This window comes from Ovis aries, chromosome 14, assembly GCF_016772045.2.
Source record: "Ovis aries strain OAR_USU_Benz2616 breed Rambouillet chromosome 14, ARS-UI_Ramb_v3.0, whole genome shotgun sequence".
NCBI classification, from domain to species: Eukaryota; Metazoa; Chordata; class Mammalia; order Artiodactyla; family Bovidae; genus Ovis; species Ovis aries.
The window spans coordinates 38,218,823-38,246,446 of NC_056067.1; the positions used below are offsets into that span (position 1 = coordinate 38,218,823).

Here is a 27,624-nt window from a genome sequence, read left to right on the forward strand (position 1 = left end):
AGCTGAGCACCGAAGAATTGATGCTTTTGAACTGTGGTGTTGGAGAAGATTCTTGAGAGTCCCTTGGACTGCAAGGAAATCCAACCAGTTCATCCTAAAGAAAATCAGTCCTGAATATTCATTGGAAGGACTGATGCTGAAGCTGAAACTTCAATACTTTGGCCACCTGATGCAAAGTGCTGACTCATTTGAAAAGACCCTGATACTGGGAAAGATTGAAGGTGGGAGGGAAAGGGGACAAGAGAGGATGAAATGGTTGGATGGCATCACTGACTCAATGAACATGAGTTTCAGTGAACTCCAGGAGTTGGTGATGGACAGGGAGGCCTGGAGTGCTGCAGTCCATGGGGTCACAAAGAGTTGGACAAGACTGAGCAACTGAACTGAACTGAACTATTATCCCTTCACATTGGTGTCCACTAAAATATGGACAACTAGACATATTTCATGAGAAAAATATCAAGTACCCACCTATAAATCAGTTCATATATTTTATGTATGCAGTGAACACATTATACAATATTCAGATTTGAAAAATATTATGAAAACTCATATAATATTTCTTTTACCTCTCTTCATTTTCAGAACAACATAACAACAGATTGTCTCTATTAAAATAGTATTTTTCTACTTAAAAAAACAAATGTAAACTTAAATCTTATCTGGTAATTAATTCTTAGTATAGGACATGTTTTGCTTCATAAAGCTAAATTCCTAATGCCTCACTCATTATGTTTATTAACCTTCTTATTATTTCTGTTTCATACAAAGTTATGAAATACATATTATGTAAGAATGTATCTGCCAACATAAAGAAGCACACTTGAGCATTGTAATAATGTTAAAAGTCATGTTAATCACCAAGTTGGCCATTTGTTTGCAATTTGTTCTGTGATCATAAACTGCATTCCTGACTCTAGATATAGCACTCATGACTGACTATTGTGTCAATGGGGACAGAATTTGAGTTGAAACATGGTAGAAAGCCTAAAACCAGGAATCAGAAGTAACTGCTTAAGGGGCAGTATTCTATAGTTTGCTTGGCCCAATAAAGAATATATATAGCAATTCCAATTCAGATGGTAAGAAAAAATAAACTCATGACATAATGATCATATGGAGTCAACTATTCAAATGCATGTTCAAAGTCTCGTGCTAGTAAAAGTAAAATTTCTGGTAAATTCATGATTTACCTTCCTAGTAATTTGCATCCTAAGTAGATGGAAGAAATTATAGGAAAATTAATTATATAAGCCTAAATTTGCTCAACAAATGAGGACTTCTCAGAGAAGTATCAGAGAAGTATTAATAGAAAAAAAAATTAGAACACTGGAAGAAAGTAGTCATTTAATATTAGAGCTTAAAATGGCCAGGAATGGTGAATATTAATCAGATATATGCCCTATAGCTACCTGTCCAATAAGTTAGCCCATTAAATTAAAATTAGTTAAAATTTAATAAAATTAAAGGTTTAGTTTCTCAATTGTACTAGCCAGTAGCTACCCTTTTGGACATAATATTTCCATTATTGCAGAAAGTTCTTTTGGACAGTGTTATCCTAGACTTTAGAAAGGCAGATTTTTAAATATTTAGATTAAGGATAAATACAACTGTATGAGCACCATCTCTAAAAAGTTAGCTCAAGAAAAATAAAGAGGCCCTCCAAAAAAATAACACTAAAATTTCACCCAATGCATAATACATTGTTTTGTAATTGGATTTCTGCTTGTATTGCAAACCAGTTTTGAAGGCAGGAATGTATCTAGCTCTTTCACTGTATCTACTACCTAGTAAGTGTATTGATAGGAACTTTAATTGGTAGATAAAGAAACTGTCAGGCAAAAAGGGAGGGGTATAAGTAAAGAGCAGAATGATTTCACAGCAATCTGTTTGATCACATTTAGATCACTGATTGTGTATAAAGGATATAAGAAAGGACATATAAAGGAGATAATTTGAGAGTTGCTTCCAGGGAAAAGTAAATGAGAGAGACTTGCTGCAGGATTTTTATCTTCTGTTAAGAAATGACTGAAAAAAAGAGTAGGAGGGATAGACACAGAGAGAGAGAGTTATTCTCTAAATTCTTTTTCTCTACCTTCCCTGTCAATAAAAAAGACTTTCAGATAAGAAAGAAGATAATGACATTTGTTATTGGGGATTATAGCCCAAGATTAGGCAAAAAGATGAAGAAAGAATGCTAATTGTTGGGATTCAAGTCTCATATCCCAGAGGTATTACTTTTGGAGGTACTATGAGAATTTTCAGTCAAGCTTAAGGAACTCCAGATGTTTTTGAGAAAATATACAGATTGTGAGAGGTGTCCAAAACCTGAATAAGAGGGGACATTTCCCTAATTTTCTAGAAATGTTGTGTCGATTTTAAAATCAATTACTTAAAAGTTATTTTTGTAAGCACTTGGAAAAGGGAATTTTGATCACTAGGAATAAATACGTGTTCACAGAGAACAAATGTCTTCACTTCCTTTTAGATGGAATTATTTCAGAGAACTCAGACTTTCAGTTTTCTTTGCCTAGGATAAGAGGCTAAGAAACAGAGCAGAAAACTGCTGAAAGCCAAAGGGAGCTTTCAATATTCTTACAGTGCTGGAAAGACAAAAACTGCAGTTCAGGATCTGTCAAGGAAATGGGACCTGGGAGATAAAGTGAACTAGATGTAATCAGAGCCTTACAAAGACTATAGACTAACTGTAACTTATTCTCTTACTGCATTTGGGTGATCTGCATTTGTTCTGCCCTATTGCTTCCCAGATGATATGGTGCATTTTCTTCAGAGGAAGGTATAATCATTCAAAACCTCTAACATTTCCACACACAATATTTAGCATCCATTCCATACTTTCCAGGAATACCAAGAAATAGGACCAAAGGGAGAAAACAAAAGTGTGCAGTAGAAACAGACACAGAGTTAACCAGATATTGGAGTTATCAGAAATAACTCCTTAACTCCAAACAGACAATATTTTGGAGGACAAAAGAACAACTCACACAAAAAAATTAAAGAATATTCTAAAACTGAAAATATAATAACTGAAATTGAAGCATCTATAAATACATTTAACAGCAGTTTGGAAACAGATGAAGAGAGGAGTATTATATGATAGATCAGTAAAAAATAGTCAAGCCACAGCATGAAGAGCTAAGTAGATGAAAAATTAAAAGCATAAAATACATATGAAACATGTTGAAAATGTCTAGCATGTAATTGAAATCCTACAAGGAAAAGAGAGAGATTAATAAAAGTAGCATTCCAACTGATAATAATTTCTAAAAGAGTGAAATGATATGAAGTCATAGATATCTCAAGTGGGATAAATATAAAGAAAAGCACATCTCGAAACCCTAAAGACTCCACCAGAAAATTACTAGAACGAATCAATGAATATAGTAAAGTTTCAGAATATAAAATCAACACACAGAAATCCCTTGCATTCCTATACACTAATAGTGAGAAAATAGACAGAGAAATTAAGGAAACAATTCCATTCACCATTGCAACAAAAAGAATAAAATGCTTAGGAATATATCTACCTAAAGAAACTAAAGACCTATATATGAGTTCAGTTCAGTCACTCAGTCATGTCTGACTGTTTGTGACCCCATGAATTGCAGCACTCCAGGCCTTCCTGTCCATCACCAACTCCCAGAGTTCACTCAAACTCACGTCCATCAAGTTGGTAATGCCATCTGGCCATCTCATCCTCTGTTGTTCCCTTCTCCTCCTGCCCCCAATCCCTCCCAGCATCAGAGTCTTTTCCAATGAGTTAACTCTTCACATGAGGTGGCCAAAGTACTGGAGTTTCAGCTTTAGCATCATTCCTTCCGAAGAAATCCCAGGGCTGATCTCCTTTAGAATGGATTGGTTGGATCTCCTTGCAGTCTAAGGGACTCTCAAGAGTCTACTCCAACACCACAGTTCAAAAGCATCAATTCTTCGGTGCTCAGCTTTCTTCACAGTCTAACTCTGTCATCCATACATGACCACTGGAAAAACCATACCCTTGACTAGATGGACCTTTGTTGGAAAAGTAATGTCTCTGCTTTTCAATATGTTATCTGGGTTGGTCATGACTTTCCTTCCAAGGAGTAAGTGTCTTTTAATTTCATGGCTGCAGTCACCAGGCGGTGATTTTGGAGCCAAAAAAAATACAGTTTGACACTGTTTCCTCAGCTGTTTGCCATGAAGTGGTGGGACCAGATGCTATCATCTTAGTTTTTTGAATGTTGAGCTTTAAGCCAACTTTTTCACTCTCCTCTTTCACTTTCATCAAGAGGCTTTTTAGTTCCTCTTCACTTTATGCCATGAGGGTGGTGTCTTCTGAATATCTGAGCTTATTGATATTTCTCCCGGCAATCTTGATTCCAGCTTGTGCTTCTTCCAGCCGAGTGTTTCTCATGATGTACTCTGCATAGAAGTTAAATAAGCAGGGTGACAGTATACACCCTTGACGTACTCCTTTTCCTATTTGGAACCAGTCTGTTGTTCCATGTGCAGTTCTATCTGTTGCTTCCTGACCTGCATATAAGTTTCTCAAGAGGCAGGTCAGGTGGTCTGGTATTCCTATCTCATTCAGAATTTTCCACAGTTTATAGTGATCCACACAGTAAAAGGCTTTGACACAGTCAATAAAGCAGAAATAGATGTTTTTCTGGAACTCTCTTGCTTTTTCAATGATCCAGCAGATGTTGGCAATTTGATCTCTGGTTCCTCTGCCTTTTCTAAAACCAGCTTGAACATCTGGAAGTTCACAGTTCACATATTGCTGAAGGCCTGGCTTGGAGGATTTTGAGCATTACTTTACTAGCGTGTGAGATGAGTGCAATTGTGCGGTAGTTTGAGCATTCTTTGGCATTGCTTTTCTTTGGGATTGGAATGAAAACTGACCTTTTCCAGTCCTGTGGCCACTGCTGAGTTTCCCAAATTTGCTGGCATATTGAGTGCAGCACTTTCACAGCATCATCTTTCAGGATTTTAAATAGCTCAACTGGAATTACATCACTTCCACTAGCTTTGTTCATAGTGATGCTTTCTAAAGACCTATATATAGAAAACTATAAAACACTGGTGAAAGAAATCAAAGAGAACTTTAATAGATGGAGAAATATACCATGATCATGGATCGGAAGAATCAATATAGTGAAAATGAGTATACTACCCAAAGCAATCTATAGATTCAATGTAATCCCTATCAAGCTACCAACAGTATTTTTCACAGAACTAGAACAAATAATTTCACAATTTGTATGGAAATACAAAAAACCTCAAATAGCCAAAGCAATCTTGAGAAAAAAGAATGGAACTGGAAGAATCAACCTGCCTGACTTCAGGCTCTACTACAAAGCCACAGTCATCAAGACAGTGTGGTACTTGCACAAAGACAGGAATATAGATCAATGGAACAAAATAGAAAGCCCAGAGATAAATCCACACACCTATGGACACCTTATCTTTGACAAAGGAGGCAAAAATATACAATGGAGAAAAGACAATCTCTTTAACAAGTGGTGCTGGGAGAACTGGTCAACCACTTGTAAAAGAATGAAACTAGAACACTTTCTAACACCATACACAAAAATAAACTCAAAATGGATTAAAGATCTAAATGTAAAACCAGAAACTGTAAAATTCCTAGAGGAGAACATAGGCAAAACACTCTACGACATAAATCACAGCAGGATCCTCTGTGACCCACCTCCCAGAATATTGGAAATAAAAGCAAAATAAACAAACGGGACCTAATTGAACTTAAAAGCTTCTGCACAACAAAAGAAACTATAAGCAAGGTGAAAAGACAGCCTTCAGAATGGGAGAAAATAATAGCAATAAAGTAACTGACAAACAACTAATCTCAAAAATATGCAAGCAACTCCTGCAGCTCAATTCCACAAAAATAAATGACCCAATAAAAAAATCGGCCAAAGAACTAAATAGACATTTCTCCAAAGAAGACATACAGATGGCTAACAAACACATGAAAAGATGCTCAACATCACTCCTTAACAGAGAAATGCAAATCAAAACCACAATGAGGTACCACTTCACACCAGTCAGAATGGCTGCGATCCAAAAGTCTACAAGCAATGAATGCTGGAGAGAGTGTGGAGAAAAGGGAACCCTGTTACACTGTTGGTGGGGATGCAAACTTGTACAGCCACTATGGAGAACAGTGTGGCGATTCCTTAAAAAACTGGAAGTAGAACTGCCATATGACTCAGCAGTCCCACGGCTGGGCATACACACCGAGGAAACCAGAACTGAAAGAGACACATGTACCCCACTGTTCATTGCAGCACTGTTTATAATAGCCAGGACATGGAAGCAACCTAGATGTCCATCAGCAGATGAATGGATAAGAAAGCTGTGGTACATATACACAATGGATTATTACTCAACCATTAAAAAGAATACATTTGAATCAATTCTAATGAGGTGGATGAAACTGGAGCCTATTATACAGAGTGAAGTATGCCAGAAAGAAAAACACCAATACAGTATACTAATACATATATATAGGATTTAGAAAGATGGCAATGATAACCCTGTATTCAAGACAGCAAAAGAGACAGAGATGTATAGAACAGTCTTTTCGACTCTGTGGGAGAGGGTGAGGGTGGGACGATTTGGAAGAATCGCATTGAAATGTAAAATATCATGTATGAAACAGAAAAAAAAAAAACAATAAAGGCATCATTTGATCCTGTCTAATTTTGCCAAAAAAAAAAAAAAAAAGGAAAAGCACACCTTGGCCTACTAGTAGAACTGCTGAAAATGAAAACTGAGAAGAAAAATCTTAAATGAAGGTAAAGAAAAACATTATTTCATAGAAGCAACAATAAGACTGACAGCTGACTTCTCAACAGAAATAATGGAGGCCAAAAATTCTATGGAATGACATCTTTAATATGCTGAAAGAAAATAACTAAAAATCTGAAATTCTATACTCAGTGAAAATAGCTTTCAAAACGAGATGAAAAAATGTTATAGGCAAATAAAACCTGAACAAGAACTCAGCAAGCAGCACACCTCACCTAAAACAACAACAACAAAGGGAAAGGAATTCTATAGATAGAAACAAAGCAACCCCTGGTGGGGGGCAGGGGGGAGGAAACAATGTGGAAATGGAGGAAAAAGCAATGCACAAGGACATATGTTAATAAATTTGAATGAATCTTAACTGTACATTATGAAAAAGGAAGTATCTTGCTAGGTTTAAAATATATGAACAATAAAATACATGTGTTAACAATAACATGAATGGTGGTAAACAAAATGAGACTAACCTAAGGGTCTAGTATAACTGGGAAGTGGTAAAAGCACTAATTTGTAATTACTAGATTATAATAAATCAGAGATGCAAGTTATCGAATTTAGGGTAACACTCAACAGTAAAAACATGTATTATTAACAAGGTAATAGAGAAGAAGGTGGAACAACAAAAATGCTTGATTAATCTCAAGGAATGCAAAAAAAGGAGTGAAACAACATAAACCAGATAATATAGGAAATAATAAGGTGATATGTATAAATTTTAAATGTATAAATAACTACTTTACATATAAATTGACTCAATTCTCCAGTTAAAAGTCAAAATTCTAAGATTGGATAAGAGATAAAATCTAACTAAAAAACAGATAAAGTTAAAAAAAAAAAAAAAACAAGATAAAAAATACTCCACCTATACCAGAACAATGGCCAGATCTGGACAAATATGACCAGAACAACTATATTACAATTAGACAAAATAGATTTTAAGGCAAGAGATAGATATATATGGCATAATTATTAAAGGATCAATTCAACACAATATAATTTCTTAATTTGTGTCCACTTGATAACATAGCCATAAAATAATAAAGCAATTTACAACAAAAAAAAGTACACAAATTCACATCACAGTGTAGGACTGTAACACACTTTTAACACACCTCTTGTAAACAATAAAACAATTATACAAGCAGTCAAAAAAAATCAGTAAGAATATAGATTAACTAAACAACATAATTATTCAACATGACTTAGTTATATGTAACACAATGCACCTAACAGTGGTACATTATTTTCAAGTAAATATTTACCAAAGTTTACTATAATGCAACTCTCAAAAGTAAATTTCAATTATCTGGAGTTGACTATGACCACAGAGACCTGGAAAGCACTAAGAAGCTAAAAATCAATAAAAGTAAAAACTAAAAGTTTTGTGAATCCCTAAAGGTGTGGAACTTAAGCCATATACTTCTAAAAGGCTATGGACCAAAGAGCAAATAAAATATTTTGAATCAAATAATAATGAATATATGACAAACCAAAGCAATGCTTAGAGGAAAATTTACAGCCTTTGAATAAATGTTTAAAAAGAAAAAAGGCTACTAAAGCAACTAGAAAAGGAAGAAATGGAGAACCCCAGAGCTAGTAGAAGGAAAGAAATCTTAAAAATTAGGGCAGAAATAAATGCAAAAGAAACAAAAGAGACCATAGCAAAAATCAACAAAGCCAAAAGCTGGTTCTTTGAAAGGATAAATAAAATTGACAAATCATTAGCCAGAGTCATCAAGAAGCAAAGAGAGAAAAATCAAATCAATAAAATTAGAAATGAAAATGGAGAGATCACAACAGACAACACAGAAATACAAAGGATCATAAGAGACTACTATCAGCAGTTGTATGCCAATAAAATGGACAACGTGGAAGAAATGGACAAATTCTTAGAAAAGTACAATTTTCCAAAACTGAACCAGGAAGAAATAGAAAATCTTAACAGACCCATCACAAGCACGGAAATTGAAACTGTAATCAGAAATCTTCCAGCAAAGAAACGCCCAGGTCCAGACGGCTTCACAGCTGAATTCTACCAAAAATTTCGAGAAGAGCTAACACCTATCCTACTCAAACTCTTCCAGAAAATTGCAGAGGAAAGTAAACTTCCAAACTCATTCTATGAGGCCACCATCACCCTAATACCAAAACCTGACAAAGATGTCACAAAAAAAGAAAACTACAGGCCAATATCACTGATGAACATAGATGCAAAAATCCTCAACAAAATTCTAGCAAACAAAATCCAACAACACATTAAAAAGATCATACACCATGACCAAATGGGCTTTATCCCAGGGATGCAAGGATTCTTCAATATCCGCAAATCAATCAATGTAATTCACCACATTAACAAAATGAAAAATAAAAACCATATGATTATCTCAATAGATGCAGAGAAGGCCTTTGACAAAATTCAACATCCATTTATGATAAAACTCTCCAGAAAGCAGGAATAGAAGGAACATACCTCAACATAATAAAAGCTATATACGACAAACCCACAGCAAACATTATCCTCAATGGTGAAAAATTGAAAGCATTTCCCCTAAAGTCAGGAACAAGACAAGGGTGCCCACTTTCACCGCTACTATTCAACATAGTTCTGGAAGTTTTGGCCACAACAATCAGAGCAGAAAAAGAAATAAAAGGAATCCAAATTGGAAAAGAAGAAGTGAAGCTTTCACTGTTTGCAGATGACATGATCCTCTACATAGAAAACCCTAAAGACTCCACCAGAAAATTACTAGAGCTAATCAATGAATATAGTAAAGTTGCAGGATATAAAATCAACACACAGAAATCCCTTGCACTCCTATACACTAATAATGAGAAAGTAGAAAAAGAAATTAAGGAAACAACTCCATTCACCATTGCAATGAAAAGAATAAAATGCTTAGGAATATAGCTACCCAAAGAAACTAAAGACCTATATATACTGATAAAGACCTATAAAACACTGATGAAAGAAATCAAAGAGGACACTAATAGATGGAGAAATATACCATGTTCATGGATCAGAAGAATCAATATAGTGAAAATGAGTATACTACCCAAAGCAATTTACAAATTCAGTGCAATCCCTATCAAGCTACCAGCCATATTTTTCACAGAACTAGAACAAATAATTTCAAGGTTTGTATGGAAATACAAGAAACCTTGAATTGCCAAAGCAATCTTGAGAAAGAAGAATGGAACTGGAGGAATCAATTTGCCTGACTTCAGGCTCTACTACAAAGCCACAGTCATCAAAACAGTATGGTACTGGCACAAAGACAGACATATAGATCAATGGAACAAAATAGAAAGCCCAGAGATAAATCCACACACCTATGGACACCTTATCTTTGACAAAAGAGGCAAGAATATACAATGGAGTAAAGACAATCTCTTTAACAAGTGGTGCTGGGAAAACTGGTTAACCACTTGTAAAAGAATGAAACTAGATCACTTTCTAACACCGCACACAGAAATAAACTCAAAATGGATTAAAGATCTAAATGTAAGACCAGAAACTATAAAACTCCTAGAGGAGAACACAGGCAAAACACTCTCCGACATAAATCACAGCAGGATCCTCTATGATCCACCTCCCAGAATTCTGGAAATAAAAGCAAAAATAAACAAATGGAACCTAATTAAAATTAAAAGCTTCTGCACAACAAAGGAAACTATAAGCAAGGTGAAAAGACAGCCTTCAGAATGGGAGAAAATAATGGCAAATGAAGCAACTGACAAACAACTAATCTCAAAAATATACAAGCAACTTATGCAGCTCAATTCCAGAAAAATAAACGACCCAATCAAAAAATGGGCCAAAGAACTAAATAGACATTTCTCCAAAGAAGACATACGGATGGCTAACAAACACATGAAAAGATGCTCAATATCACTCATTATTAGAGAAATGCAAATCAAAACCACAATGAGGTACCACTTCACACCAGTCAGAATGGCTGTGATCCAAAAGTCTGCAAGCAATAAATGCTGGAGAGGGTGTGGAGAAAAGGGAACCCTCCTACACTGTTGGTGGGAATGCAAACTTGTACAGCCACTATGGAGAACAGTGTGGAGATTCCTTAAAAAATTGCAAATAGAACTACCTTATGACCCAGCAATCCCACTGCTGGGCATACACACCGAGGAAACCAGAATTGAAAGAGACACATGTACCCCAATGTTCATCGCAGCACTGTTTATAATAGCCAGGACATGGAAACAACCTAGATGTCCATCAGCAGATGAATGGATAAGAAAGCTGTGGTACATATACACAATGGAGTATTACTCAGCCGTTAAAAAGAATTCATTTGAATCAGTTCTGATGAGATGGATGAAACTGGAGCCGATTATACAGAGTGAAGTAAGCCAGAAAGAAAAACACCAATACAGTATACTAACACATATATATGGAATTTAGAAAGATGGCAATGATGACCCTGTATGCAAGACAGCAAAAAAGACACAGATGTGTATAACGGACTTTTGGACTCAGAGGGAGAGGGAGAGGGTGGGAGGATTTGGGAGAATGGCATTCTAACATGTATACTATCATGTAAGAATTGAATCGCCAGTCTATGTGTGACGCAGGATACAGCATGCTTGGGGCTGGTGCATGGGGATGACCCAGAGAGATGTTATGGGGAGGGAGGTGGGAGGGGGGTTCATGTTTGGGAACGCATGTAAGAATTAAAGATTTTAAAATTAAAAAAATAAATTTTAAAAAATAATAAAAATTAAAAAAAGAAAAAGAAAAAGGGCTAAAAATCAGTGATATAACTATCTTATCAAGAAATTAGAAGAAGAATAGAAAAGGAATCCTGAAGAAAATAGAAGGAAAAAAAAACAATAAGGGCAGAAATGAATTAGATGGAAATCAGTTGTATAATAGAGGAAACCAACAGCAGCAGAATATTCATTTTTCTCAAGTGCACATACCACTTCAAGTAAATAGACTGTGTGTTGGGCCATAAAACAAATCTTGAGTTGAAATTACATAGAATATATTCCGTGAATACAGTGGTATTTAATTAGAATTTCACAGTAGTAAGATACCTAGAAAAGTAACTGAATGTTCGGAAATTGAACAACACGCTTATAAATAATACAGTGTCCAGGGCTTCCCTGGTAACTCAGCTAGTGAAGAATCTGCCTGCAATGCAGGAGACCTGGGTTCGAACCCTAGGTTGGGATGATCCACTGGAGAAGGGAACAGCTATCCACTCCAGTATTCTGGCCTGGAGAATTCTATGGACTGTACAGTCCATGGGGTTGCAAAGAGTTGGACACAGCTGAGTGACTTTCCCTTTCAAGAAGAAATCACAAATAACAATATAATGATAATGAATACACATCTTATGAAACGTTAGTTTAGTTTACAGTGTAGCTCAGATGATAAAGAATGTGCCTGCAATGTTGAAGACCTGGTTTTGATCCCTGGGTCAGGAAGATCCCTGGAGAAGGAAATGGCAATTCAATCCAGTATTCTTGCCTGGAGTATCCCATGGACAGAGAAGCCTGGCAGGCTACAGTCCATGGGATCGCAAAGAGTTGGACATGACTGTGCGACTAACACTTCCACTTTCACTATGAAAGTACATGGGATACAACTAAAGCAGTCCTTAGAGGGAGATTTATGGGTTTACACATCTGCATTGGGGCTTCCCTGGTAGCTCAGCTGGTAAAGAATCCACCTGCAGGAGACCCTGGTTCAATTGCTGGGTCGTCGGGAAGATCCCTTGGAGAAGGGCATGGCAACCCACTCCAGTTTTGTTGCCTGGAGAATCCCATGGACAGAGGATCCTGGCAGGCTACAGTCCACGGGGTCACAAAGAGTCGGACACGACTGAGCAACTAAACACAGCTCACATCTATATTAGAAAAGAAGAAAAGTATAAAGTGAATTTTCTGAGATTCAACCTTGTGAATCTAGAAAAAGGGAAGCAAATCAAACCCAAAATAAGTTAAAGAAAGGCCCTTGCTGGTTATCCATAAGGACCTACTGTCTAGCACATGGAACTCTGCTAAATGTTATGTGGCAGCCTGGATGAGAAGAGAGTTTGAGGGAGAATGGATACGTGTATATGCATGGCTGAGTCCCTTTGCTGTTCACCTGAAACTATCACAGCACTGATAATTGACTATACCCCAATACAAAATTCAATGTCTAGAAAACTAAAGTGAACATTGCAATTTAAAAATAAGTAAAAGGAAGGGAATTGTAAAATTTAGAGTAGAAATCAAAAGAAGATCAATAGATAGAAGTCGATCCATTGAAAAGATGAATAAAATTAATTTTTGAAAAAACAGGAAAAAAGAAAATGCAGCTTACTAATATCACAAATGAAAGAGAGGACATTACTAAAGTTTTGACACATAAAAAATAGATAATGAAATATTGGACAACTTTGTTCTGATCAATTTGATAACTAAGATGAAACAGACAAATTCCTTGAAAAACACAGCTTACCAAAATTGATACAAAAAATGAAAATTAAATAGTCCTAGATTATTGTCTTAAATATTGAATTTATAATTGAAAATTTTTCCACAATTTTTAGGCCTATAGCTTCACTATCCAATGTTTAAGTACAAAACAATGACAAGCTTACGCGAACCTTTTCAGAGTATAACGGAAGGGAAGGAACACTTTTCAATTCATTTCATAAAGATACCAAGACCCTTATAACAATACCAAAGTCATTTCAAGAAAAGAAAATTATAGCCCAATTTCTGTCATGAACATGGGTTCAAAATCCTTTAGCAAGATATTAGCAGGTAAAATATTGCAATATATTGAAAGATAAATACATCATGAGCAAGTGGGTTTTTCAAGGACTGTAAGGTTGGTTTAACATACAAAAATCATTGTGATTCATCATGACAACAACTTTGAACCTATTTCAGTAGAGGCAAAAAAGGCATTTGACAAAATTTAACCATTAAAAAAAAGTTCTTAGCAACTGGGAATGGAAGAATACCTCTTCCACTTGATAAAGGGCATTTTTGTTAATGATAAAAGGCTGGATTATTTCTCTCCTAAATTCAGAAACAAGGCAATGATGTCTCCTAAGATTGGAAGCAAGGCAAGAATATTCACTTTCACCACTTGCACTCTGTTCAACATCATGCTACATGTTCTTACCAAGTTAAAGACAAAATTTAGTGGACGTGATTACTGGAAATGAAAACTTAAGCTATCTACTTAGAGATGAATTCATTGCATTTGCAGGAAATTATAAGGAATCCCTTTGTAAAAACTACCATTCGTGTAAAAAGTGGGAAGGAAAATATGTTATTAATATCTGGGCATAATATATTAATATTTGGAAGGATAAATGAGAAACCAGTAACTGATTACCAATTTGAGGGTGAGGTTAGAAACTCATGGATAGAAGAGGAGAAGGGGGGAGACTTTTTGCTTTCTAAGTTATTTAAATTATTGATGCTTAAAATAGTTAATATATTACCTATTCAAAACTATCTTTTTTTTTAAAGACTGAAAGTTGGACTTGCCTGTCAATATGGTAAATAATGAGCACCTCTCAGCTCCCACAGCTCTCCTCTCAGTTCCCATAGCCCTCCACAGCAAACAGGATAGGACTCTCTTATTAGACTTAGATACTATGTGCCATGATCATCATTTCAGAATTACACATACATTTTTAAAGGAACACTTTCATAGGTATATTATGAACTGCATTAATATGAGCTGTAGTTTGACTTTTGATTATTGATAAATCACAATCTGTCTGCCATGAAAAGTAAAAAGTGTTAGTTGCTCAGTCATGTCTTACTCTTTGGGACCCCATGTTCTGTCCATGGAATTCTCCAGACAAGAATACTGGAGTGGGTTGCCATTTCCTCCTCCAGGGGATCTTCCCAACTTGGGGATCGAACCCAGGTCTCCTGCATTGCAGGCAGATTCTTTACCATCTGAGCTACCACAGAAGCCCCATTTAATGCTTTCTCACTAAATCTTTTACCTGCATTGCTATTTAGTAGTAGCAGTAAAGAGTAAATATTATTTCCTTTACCTTATTTCTCTCTTGGAGAAGGAAATGGCAACCCACTCCTAATACCAATCAATACACTGAAATAACAATAATATAGCAAAGATAAAATCTAACATTGTTAGTGTTGTTATATTCAAATACTGTGCTAAATTCTTAACATGATTTGTTTCAATATTTAATACCCATAATACTGTCAACAGAGACAGAGAAAATAAGTTTAAGGGCCTGATTCAGATTAAATAGCCATTCTCCACATTAATTCATTGTACTCTGTAGTTTGGTACACTGTAACAGTTGAGAGTGTGTGTGTGTGTGTATGTGTTATAAAGGACACTCATAAGTGGAAGTTTGGGAAATGAATGGGCGAAAAGCAACAGAATTTAGAACACGCTTACTTGCTCACTTTCACTTTCACTTTACCTGCTCATAATGATAAATAGAGACCAGTTTCAGGTCAACATCATGCCACCAAATAGAAATCTGTGCTGGTATACAAACCAAAGCAAAACTGTCTTTCTTTTGGTAATTTAAACAGAGATATAAAATTATTTTAATATGAATTATTAAAGTACACCTGACTAAGGGAAGTAATGAAATCTCTTTTTTTCTGAATTCTGCTTCTTGCTTAGTTTTCCTTTGTGAATTCATCGAGGCCATTAGTAATATTCTAAATACTTAATCAGTTCTGAATCCACCCAATAGGTTCATTCACTATTTGCTCCTCTCTGTTCATCATAAACATGCACTAATCCACACTGATCATTTTAATACCCTGAAAATGTTAGAAAACACAGTAATCTTTACCCTGAGAATTAACCAGCACCAACAGTATCAGGCCTACCCCAGATGGTCCCATCTGCTCTTTAGCACCATATACTGTGATAGCACCAAGCATTCCCTCTGTCACAAATACCTGGACCAGGAGGCACTTTACTGAATCCCCAAATTGGGAGTAGCTGTGATTTTGGCTTCCGAGCCGTAGACAGCTGCGGGGGGGCAGGCACCAAGTTGCCGCTTGTTTCCTCAGCCACAGACCTAGCAGGGCCTGTCTTGGTGCTCATCTTGATAAACCCCAACAACTCCCCGTAACAGGAGCCCCATCTGAGACTAATGAAAAACCAAAGACGGTTTCTGAAAATCTGTACTACAAAGTATTATGCTGTGGCTCTGAATATACTCCTCTTCATATATTCTTTCTTCTCCCCTCCCTTCCAAATCCATGCCCTTGTTTAGTTCCAGTTTCCATTAAAATGCTATTTGGGCAGCAGATTTCACAGACTGGCTCCATCTCGTTGCTGCCATGCAAAGAAAACACATCAGTCTGACTCTATTTAATATAAGGGGGAAAAATGGAAATAGCAAAATGTTGTAGTCGCTCTGAGCTATTTCCTAATGAACCAGTTTGTCCCATGAGCTGCAGTGAGGAGGTTCTCCACAGTGAGAACTCTTTATGCATATTAATAGTATGCATGTTTTCCATGTGACTCCTTCTGACTTGCTCTCACCCTATCCCTTGAATTCATTTAAATAAAAATAATTTATGTGGACATTCCTTCAGTCAGGATTTTTCTCTCCCCCTTTCTTAAAGACATCCATAATATTTCGTTGATGCTCTGCATCCAAACCAAGTAGTTATGCTTTTGCATATCATTAGGGCTTTATAAAGAACAACAGCGACATCTGCATGTGCTGCAGTGTGAAGGAGACAGGAAAAATACCAAAAACAAACTCTGAATCGGCCTGGAGGTTGTCTGGCTCCCTGCCTCCCCAGCAGCCCCTGCCACCACCGTGGATAGGAGTAATTGTACAGTGTAATCACATCATGCCTCATCTGAATATTCATAGCAGAGACAAAGCTTGGAAGGATAAGGGAGGAGCGGGGATAATTTAAATATAAAACAGCATCTCATTTCCAAATCAACTTGTGCCAGTTAGACTGTGTACCAGAATTCAGTATTAAGCAACACTGTTTTACAGATTGGAAATTGGAAGTGAAGAAGATAGAGAAGAGAAGACACTCAATAAAGAAGGAATGGAAGACATTATATTCTCATCTTGACTGAGGAAAAACAAAACAAGGCGACAATAACAACAGCGACAGAATAAAAATACTTAAAGTGATATCTGAAGAGTCACCAACAGTGGCTAACCAGCTGCTGTTTTACCAGGAATGAAATAGCCTATTGAGGGAGCTTTAAAAGCTCCCAATTAATATGTTGTGCATGTATTAGATCTACAAAGAACTCACTGTATTCCTTCTCTCCCCACAAATCCTTCCAATACACACTATTCCCTAACCACCACCTTTCTTTCCTGTCGGTTGCAGGGGAAAAAGATCAGAGCAACAGAATAATTGACTAATCGCTTCAAAAGTGACAACATCCCTCTTCAAAATGAAAGAACAAAAACAAACACATACAAAAAGGTGACTGTTCATTAATGAAGGGATAAATTACCGATGGCTTCTTCATTCTCTTTAGTTCATTACCCCCCAAAAGAAACAAATATAATCCACACGTTAATACTGGAGAGTCTTCATTTTCTTTGTTTTAGTATGATGCTCTTTATTTTTTTTTAAGTGTTGGTATTTGTAGAAGCCTGTGCCACTGCATCCCCCAAAGAGCTACTAGTTTCAACCCACTGGAGTTTATATTCCTTTAATTGTCTAGTACAGGAACATTTCTGCTGTTTTTAAAAATATACCGCTCTGCAGGAATTAGAAGAATCCAAGGTTGTATCCAACTTCAAAGGTTTTCAAGTCATAATGATTTTAGCAAAAGTAGAAGACAGATCATGGAACAAGTCCCCGTTTGAAGATAAGCATCATAGGGACCTTTTTTTCTTCCCTCTCTCCCCAACTTTGTACTTCTGGCTCTGAACGCCCCTTGCTAACACGGTTTAATGATATGCAAATGAAATATGCATAAAACCATTCTACTGTATGATGATTAAACACTGGAGACATTAACAGCGGAGGCTTCACTCTTTGTAATAATCCTTCCCAGACCATCCACTTTGATTGCGGAGTTATGGAAACCCATAGCAGTTGGTAGAGAGTGAAAGGAGAAGGAAGGAAAGACGCAGAGACACATCACCCATCTCGGTGCTTCTCCCTCTCCAGGAGAAGTTCCCCCCCTTTGTACTGCATTCCTATCGCTGTCTTTTGTAATCCATCCATGCAGTCGCACCAGAGCGATTAACGGAAAAGAAAAAAACCTCTTTTCTCTTAATGTTTCAAAGCTCATTAGCCAAACGATTATTCCTCATTAACAGCGAAAGCTCATTCATTAAAAGGAAGAATATGCCCAAAAGATGCCAGCGCGGTTAATCCTGAGTCCTGTACTGGGCTGTAAATCCCATACTACTTGTATATTCCATGCGAAAGGGACACGCGCCAATCCACATTTTAAAAAAAAAAAAAAAGAAAAAACAGTTTGTGTGTTTTGTAAAATCCACAAGAGCAGCAATTAATATTCCCATTGAATGACTTTATTTATTTATTTTTTGTCTCTCCCTTTTGTTTCCAGTGGCTGCCCCTGGCTCAGCGCCCGGTGCCAACAGAACACCTTTCAGGATCCACAGCAACGCAGACAACGTAAGTACCAGTCGTTTCCTGAAACCCTTTTTCAGATTTAAAAAAAAAAAAAACAAAACCTAAAACATAGAGAGAAACAAGCCTCTTTCAACCCTTTTTCTCCCCTGTGTTATGCCACCAGGGTTTCCTAAATAGCACCTTCCAAAGCACTCTGCCTTCAAGTTTGTGCATGTCTGTGTGGCATCCCTCCTCCTCCTCCACTCCCATAGTGGATCCTGTAAAAGGGCTTCGGATCGGCCCCATTCATCTCCCTGGTGATAGCAGTGAATGTAGATAAATCTCTGCCTGCTTGCTGCTGGCGTATGATTTTTATTTTGTCTCCTGTGTATACCTGGGTCAAAAAAAGTGGGATGTATGCACACACATACATGCACATACACACGTTTCCTTCTGTCTCTTTCTCCATCTTCTCCTTTTACTCACACATGCACACATCCCACATGTGTATATGCATAAACATATACACCTATCTATATACATACCTATACTTCCAACCACAGAACAGACACACGTCTAAACATTTAAACTGCCTGAAAATAAGTGTATTTATATATACATACAACCTTACACATGTGTCTATATGCAGTCGATAAGTGCCCATCTTTTAATTTATACCCATCTATATCTCCATTTGAATATTCCCTCTCCTCCCAGCCGAAGCTGCCGTGCATCGCAGTCCAGGCTTGTAGAAGCGGTGTTCTTTCCTTATGATTTCTGCCTGTAGATCTTTCTGCTCCCTTCTCTGCCTTCTTCCGAGCTGTAGAATTGGCACCTCTCCCTGAGGTTTCCGAATGGCAAGTGGCACCGGCTGTGGCATGCATTCATGCCGCTTCCTATGGCATTTCTCTTCCGATGTCTGCTTTTTCTCTTTGTTTGTTGTTGACTAGGCTGAATGGTGTTTTTTTTTTTAAGTTAATTATAAACGAAGTTGAATAGCAAACAAGCCAACAGCGTGCCCCCCCAAAAAAAAGCGCCCTTCTGCTGTAACAGATGCCCAGCTCACCCCTGGCATGGGCAAATGGGCACACAAATTTTGTGGCTGTTAATTTTTTGTTTGTTGCTGCATTTGTTGTTTGTTTTCCTTGTTTCTTTTGATTTTTCAAGGAGTCCAGGATCCCGGCCTCTGCTTGGAACGGAACAGTGTCATGGCGGAGACGACGGCCTTTGTCTTGCTGGGTGTGAAAGCATCCGCTGTGCCGACTCCAATGCGGCAGAATCAAGTTTAAAGGAAAACAAGTGATTAAAGTCAGCTTTGTGCCTCTTTGGTGTGGAAGATCCCCAAACCCCAAGTAGCCAAGTCCCTGGGTCCGAGGAAGGGCTCGTGGTTGGAGCAGCCCAGGCTGTAATCCTGGCACTTGCGCCTTCCGTTGCTGCTCGCTGTTCGCTCCTGGGGGTCTGGATAATCTCCCTTGGCTTTACCGCACTGTCTGGCCCGCATACAGGGCCCCCGTAACATATACCCGCTGCTGCTATCGCACGAAACTGTGGCGTTGCCCCTGAATGGATGGCACGGTGCCAACTCTTCTGCCATCCGCCCTTGCAGCTTTTTTTCTTTTCTCCCTCCCTCCCCTTCTTCTTCTCCTCCTCCTCCCGTCGACTTGACGTTAATTAACACACGGGTTAATTGATTTTAAAAGCCGAAGAATTACAGTTAACTTTTCCCACAGGGTACAGACGCCAGCCGCTTGGCACACTCTGCCTTTCGCACTGGTGCAAAGGGGGGGCAGGGAAAGCCCGCAGCAAAACTAGCAACTGCTGAGGAGCGTTGCCTGCTTATTGGAGTAGAGCCGATAGAAGTCGACGTGGTTGGTACTGCCTCATCCTTACAGTATATATAACCATTCTGTATTTTGTTAAATAATCAAGGCACAACTCTGTCTTCTCCGTTGTTTTTCAAAAACAGGGAAACCCTTCAGAAGTTCTTTTTATGGGGGAAATCCTCCCCCAGACCATTTATTTAATCCATAGTATGCTTTTTTCCATTAATAAGCAAATACCTGGTCGTTTTTTTTTTAAGTCATAAAGAGGAAGGCTAGCCTCCCCTAAATATCACAGGCAAAGAAAAAGATTTTTTTTTAAGGAGAAAGTTCCATAAACTTTCTCTCTATATGTCAGTGTTTTGTTTTGTTACTGTTCCTCTTGACTCAAATGAGTTATTTATGGTGAAGAATTTTACTGAGAAAGTAGGTACCTTGTAATCAAAAATGAAATTCATATGAATGCTCTTTTCTTTTTTGTTTGTATGTGTAGAATTTTGTTTTCCCTTCACCCCAATACCCTGTACAAAATAAAAGCAATTGATACTATAGTTGGGAAGGAGACAGGCAAGGCTGGGAACTTAATGCTTTCACCTTTTCATGCTTTCATTTTATTTCATTTTGTTTTTTAAAAGCACGGAGCAAGTGAAGCGACAAGAGGAATCCATTATGCAAATCATGTCACTTTGCATAATGTTTCATGACTGGAATATGCAGATGAGTTGTATAATTTATGAGTGCCAGTGTCTGTCTAAAAGTGTTACACACAATTTACAAAGTGAGCCAAGAGACATGGGGAAGGCAGCTCTTCCAACTCCATTGCCAGGAAAGCTCTATATATTTTCCTACAAGTGTTCCCTAGTAATATTGAATGCTATTTAAAAGAAATCAAGGTTCCAAATGTTTATGAAAATGATTATTTTTCCTTTCACTCCTTTCAACCAAATTCTTTGCCTAAAAGTTTACAAGAAATTACTGGATTCTAAATCATTAATTTTTAGACTCGATTTGTAAAAGAAAAGTTGCTTGAGCCAAACTTGCCATTTGTATATGGATTTTCCTTTCCATGGCAAGCAATGTCTTAGAGAAACAGATACCTTATCTGGATCTATAAAGACAGAGAAATGGAATTTCTCATTTTGGTTGATTTTGTGTGCCCTGCTGTGAACAACATTTTATAAATTATAGCCTCTTGGACATTTTAGGTATGTAATATGGAAGACTGAGACATTCATTATTCTTCTAAAGGCATAATTCTGCTTTCAAAGAAGTCTTCAAGATAGAAGTCACATTCAGTTTTAGTTAAGTCAGTTCAGTTGGTCAATCCATGTCTCATTTTGGAAACTTTTCTGAAATAATTCTCTACCTTTCGAGAAGTCATAACATCTTTAATAATCTGACTAATCTGGCCTTATATCTTTCATTTCAGTCATAACAAGGTCTGTGAAAGAGAAGTACTGGGTGCCATGAAAGTGTATATTAGCAGGACCTAAACTTTGAAGAGCATATCAGCAAAGGCTTCCTGAGGAAAGTGAATTCAAGATCAGTTCTGAAAGCTGAAGAGAAATTAGACAAAAGAGGAAGAAAGTATTCTCCATGCAGAGAATATATTCAATAACTCCTGAGATAAGAAAAGATCATGGTTGCTTGGAAGAACTATAATAAAACTAGTGTGGCTACAGTACAGATGATGGGTCATTGGATCATCCTGGGAACAGATCAGGAGGTAAGCATGTGAAGGGGTAACATATTCATTATTTGCATCTATTTTCTGGTGCTTTGTCTCTTACGTCATTATTAATTGTATGTACATCATTAAGTTCATATTGAGAACTACTTAGCATTATAAAATTTTTAATAAAATAATTTTTGATTTTTCAAAATCAACTTATATGTTGAACCAGCAGATTTCTGAATCCAACTTTGTGTGACATACTTCTTTCTAAGAAGAAATTTTAATGAAGTTTTATTTTCAAAAACTTAATAGCGATTTAAGAAAATAAAAATAAGAACATTCCACCTAACAAAAGCAAAATAAATGTTTTTCAAATATACTTGGAATGTAAACAAAGATAAACCACTTTCTGGTTCATTTAAAAAAATTATTGAAGTCGGGCAAAATATATTTTCTGACTAAACTAAACTAAAAATCAATAACAGAAAGATATCTGGAAAAACCCAAATTTTTGGCATTTAAACACATGGATCACAGAGGCAGTCACAGGGAAATTAGGAAACTTTTCTGTTGAATGACAATAAAAACACATTACAAAATTTGTAAGATGCAGCTAAAGAAGTACAGAGGAATAAGCTTTAATGCTTTACTTTAGAAGCCAAAAAGTTTTGAACCAATAATCTAAGTATCTTAAGGAAATAAATTAGGCCCAAAACAAGAAGAAAGAAGGAAATAATAAAGATAAGAACATAAACTGGTGAAATTGAGAACAGTAAGGAAAAATCAGTGGCTCAGAGGGTAAAGAATCCACTTACAATGCAGGAGACTCAGGTTCAATCCCTGGATTGGGAAGATTCCCTGGAGAAGGAAATGGCAACCCACTCCAGTATTCTTGCCTGGAGAATCCCCTGAACACAGGAGCCTGTGTTCAAACACATGTTCAAAGAGTTGGACATGACTGTGCAACTAAGCAGCAGCAGCAGGGAAAAATCAACATACCCAAAAGCTGGTTCTTCACAAAGAATGCAAATTTTTTTTAACATCTAGCCAGACTGAATAAGAACAAAAATGAGAAGACGCAGATTATCAAGACCAAGAATAGAAGAGGCAACATCACTATAGATCTGACAGATAGTAAATGGATAAATGGGATAAGTAAATTAAAACTTTGTAAATAAATTTGATAAGCTAATTGAATGGGGAAATTCCTTGAAAGACAAACTATTAGAATTCAAGAAGAAATAACTTGAAATAGTTTTTGGTCTATTAAAGAAATTGAATTTGTAGTTAAAAATACCTTCCTATTAAAAAAACACAGCCCAGATGGTTTCACTGGCAACTTCTTCCAACATTTAAAGAAGAAATAATATCAGTCCTAAACAACCTCTTTTAGGGAATAGAAACGGAAGGAACCTTTTCCAACACATAAAGTCAGCATTACTCAGATACTAAAACCAGGCAACTGTAAGAGCAGAGAACTACAGGCCAACACATCTCATAAACATAAGCACAAAAATCTTTACCAAAATGTTAACAAATTGAGTTGAATAATATCCAAAAACAATCCATGACCAAGTCAGGTTTATTCCATAGATGAAAGGTTGGTTCAACATTCTAAAATCAATTTGATTTACTGTATCATCATCATCATCACTTTTTAAAATCATCAACTTAATGAATGTAGAAAAATGAGCCACAGTAATCAAAACAATGTAATGATGAGGTAAGGATACACTCAAAGACAAGTGGAGCAGGAGAGAAAGCCTAGAAATAGACACAACTTTTTGATAAAGGGTCAAAGATAACCCGCTGGAGAGAGAATAGTCTTTTCAATATTTGATGCTGCTGCTGCTAAGTCACTTCAGTAGTGTCCCACTCTGTGCAACCCCATAGACGGCAGCCTACCAGACTCCCCCGTCCCTGGGATTCTCCTGATAAGAACACTGGAGTGGGTTACCATTTCCTCCTCCAATGTATGAAAGTGAAAAGTAAAAGTGAAGACGCTCAGTCATGTCCAACTCTTAGCAATCCCATGGACTGCAGCCTACCAGGCTCCTCCATCCATGGAATTTTCCAGGCAAGAGTACTGGAGTGGGGTGCCATTGCCTTATCCGATATTTGATGCTGCTGCTGCTGCTAAGTCGCTTCAGTCATGTCCGACTCTGTATTTGATGCTGCCGCTGCTAAGTCATGTCAGTCGTGTCCAACTCTTCGTGACCCCATGGACTGTAGCCTACCAGGCTCCTCCGTCCATGGAATTTCCCAGGCAAGAGTACTGGAGTGGGTTGCCATTGCCCTCTCCAGTATTTGATGCTAGAGCTAGATAAATAGATACCTTTACCCATACTTAATGTAAATGTTAATTTTAAATGAATAACAAAACAAAATAAAAACCTAATACTGTAAAAGTTCTTAAAGAAAGTTTAAGATAATTCACTGTGACCTTGGACTAGGCAAAAGCTTTTATAGATAAAGGGGAAAGAAACCTGGACCATAAATGAAAAAGATAAGTTGGACTTTATAAAAAATTGAAAACTTTTGATATTGTAATGGCAGTGTTAAATAGTGAAAAAATAAGGTATAGACTGAGGAAAAATATTTGCAACCTATAATGAGATAAATTAAATCAAGCAAAAAGTGACATAGAAGATAGAATTAACAGATGAAGACATTAAAACAGCCACCACAACTGAATACCATGTATTCAAGAACTTAGAAGAAATCAAGAACATATTAGGTGTGGATATGAAAGACAAAATAAAAAATACTCTAATTGAATCTGTAGAGACTAAAACTACCATATCTGAGATAAAGAATACCATGTCAGGGACTGACAGATTAGATATTTCAGAAGAAAAGATTAGTCAACTCCAAGACCTATATAGACACTATCCAGAATGACACACAGAAGGAAAAGTAACACAAAAATAATGGACAGAGAAACAACGAGTTTTGGACAACTTCACGTGGCCTAATATATGTGCAGTTGGAACCCTTATAGGACAGATAGAAGGGAGACAAAAAATATATAAGGCAACAGCTCCAACTATCTCAATGAATTCCACATGTTGGTGTATATTTAATGTGTTCTTTTGGGGAGGTGACATTCATATCCTCTTACTCTGCCATCTTTATCCAAACACTGAGTACATCATAGTTTAAATGACCATTTCTCAGTGAATTTTGTTCACTGTAACCAATAATTAATAATTTTATCTTCAGGTTCGATTCACATCAATCATCCATCCTTTGGTGTTACTTTAAATTATTTCTTACTTTCGATTTACTGTTTCTGTTTTTAATATCCTTTTTATTGTCTCTGTTGCCTTTCAAAGCTGTTTTCAGTGAACCTTATTACCCTTGTTTCTCTTCCTATTTATTATCCTTCCCAAGTAGTTCTAGTTCTTGCTGTTACCTCCTCTTTGAAATCTTATATTAAGTTTGAAATTCATTTACAAATCTTTAGGTTCTTGAGATTAACAGACTAGAACCCTGTATTAACTAATACAATTGGGGGCCTGTAGTTAGTCAATTAAAGGGCTTCCCAGGGCTCACTGGTGAAGAATTGACCTGCAAAGCAGGAGATGTAGGCAAGATCCCTGGGTTGGGAAGATCCGCTGAGGAAGGAAATGGCAACCCACTCCAGTATTCTTGCCTGGGAAATCCCATGGACAGAGGAGTGTGGTGGACTACACGGGATTGCAAGAGTTGGACACGACTTAGTGACTAAACAACAGCAACAAATTTGTCAGTTAACCAAAAAAGTTGATTTATAGCTGGGATTAATAAAAATGTTAATACTTAAACATTTTACTTTCTTTGAAACATAAAACTGTTTTTATTCACCAGTACTCAGACAGACTTCCTAGATGGCTCAGTGGTAAAGAATCTGCCTGCCAATCAAGAGATGCTTGTTCCATCCCTGGGTCAGGAAGATCCCCCGGAGTAGGAAATGGCAACCACCTCCAGTATTCTTGCCTGGAAAATTCTGTGGACAGAGGAGCCTGGCGGGCTACAGTCCATGGGGCTGCAAAGAATCAGATATGACTGAGCACACATGCACACCCTCAGGTATAAAGCTGGCAAGGTCTTTTTTTGAGTGTAGGTTATTGAATGGTGTTCTCAACACATTCACCAAAATCACACACTAAATGCACAAGGCATGATTTCACATTTTGATTTCTTTGGAGATAGTAAGATATTTGAAACAATTTTAATACAGAATGCTTATAGATGCTTACAAGTTTTCTTCCAGTCTTTCCCAGTGTCTCATTCACACCAAATCCAAGTTAAATTTCCTCTTTATTGAGTCCTTTAGAGCATTCAGCTTAAGTTTGTTGCTGTTCTTGTTTGTACAGTCTACAGTTTTCTTTTTGCATTCATATTGAATCAGCTTATATACAGGTGACTAGATTAAGTAATAAAAGTAACAAGTGCAATGTATGTAAACAATATTGGAGACAAACACAAGTGATTTTTAATAAGCTTCTGCTTAACTGGAGGAAGAAGTACCTGGCCATACCAGAGGATAGTATATTAACTGTGAACTTTCCAGAGGATAGTGTATTAACCATGAACTTTCAGCAAGGTGGATATCAGCCATGTTTTAATAGAGAGAAAGAAGGGTGTGGGGCAATATAATGAATCAGCTAAGTGGAGGTTCAGTTCAGTTCAGTTCAGTCGCTCAGTCATGTCCGACTCTTTGCGATCCCATGAATTGCAGCACACCAGGCCTCCCTCTCCATCACCAGCTCCCCAAGTTCACTCAGATTCACGTCCATCGAGTCAGTGATGCCATCCAGCCATCTCATCCTCTGTCGTCCCCTTCTCCTCCTGCCCCCAATCCCTCCCAGCATCAGAGTCTTTTCCAATGAGTCAACTCTTCTCATGAGGTGGCCAAAGTACTGGAGCTTCAGCTTTAGCATCATTCCTTCCAAAGAAATCCCAGGGTTGATCTCCTTCAGAATGGACTGGTTGGATCTCCTTGCAGTCCAAGGGACTCTCAAGAGTCTTCTCCAACACCACAGTTCAAATGCATCAGTTCTTCGGCGCTCAGCCTTCTTCACAGTCCAACTCTCACATCCATACATGACTACTGGAAAAACCATAGCCTTGACTAGACGGACCTTAGTCGGCAAAGTAATGTCTCTGCTTTTGAATATGCTCTCTAGGTTGGTCATAACTTTTCTTCCAAGGAGTAAGCGTCTTTTAATTTCATGGCTGCAGTCACCATCTGCAGTGATTTTGGAACCCCAAAAAATAAAGCCTGACACTGTTTCCACTGTTTCCCCATCTATTTCCCATGAAGTGATGGGACTGGATGCCATGATCTTCGTTTTCTGAATGTTGAGCTTTAAGCCAACTGTTTCACTCTCCTCTTTCACTTTCATCAAGAGGCTTTTTAGTTCCTCTACACTTTCTGCCATAAGGGTGGTGTCATCTGCATATCTGAGGTTATTGATATTTCTCCCAGCAATCTTGATTCCAGCTTGTGTTTCTTCCAGTCCAGTATTTCTAATGATATACTCTGTATATAAGTTAAATAAGCAGGGTGACAATATACAGCCTTGACGTACTCCTTTACTGTAATATCTACTAAACGTTGGGATTAAAGCAGATCAGCAGTTGAATTAGCACGTTGGCAGATTGAGGAAGCAAATAAGGGCAAGGGAAAATTTGTGGGCTTGTGTTTGTTTGGCTGTTAACACCCAAGTTATTCTCAAGGGTATATTTCACATTCAGCTGGTTTTT

General features: G+C 37.3%; 1 protein-coding gene across 1 annotated transcript in view; it reads left to right on the top strand.

Annotated features, from left to right (window-relative positions):
* PMFBP1 (polyamine modulated factor 1 binding protein 1) overlaps positions 1–27,624 on the top strand; it is a 475,252-nt gene that overhangs the window by 160,227 nt on the left and 287,401 nt on the right. Inside the window, exons 3-6 of the mRNA XM_060398457.1 lie at positions 18,374–18,441; positions 19,546–19,677; positions 20,109–20,246; positions 21,628–21,924. The gene's annotated coding sequence lies outside the window, so the exon portion shown is untranslated. The remainder of the gene's footprint in view (positions 1–18,373; positions 18,442–19,545; positions 19,678–20,108; positions 20,247–21,627; positions 21,925–27,624) is intronic.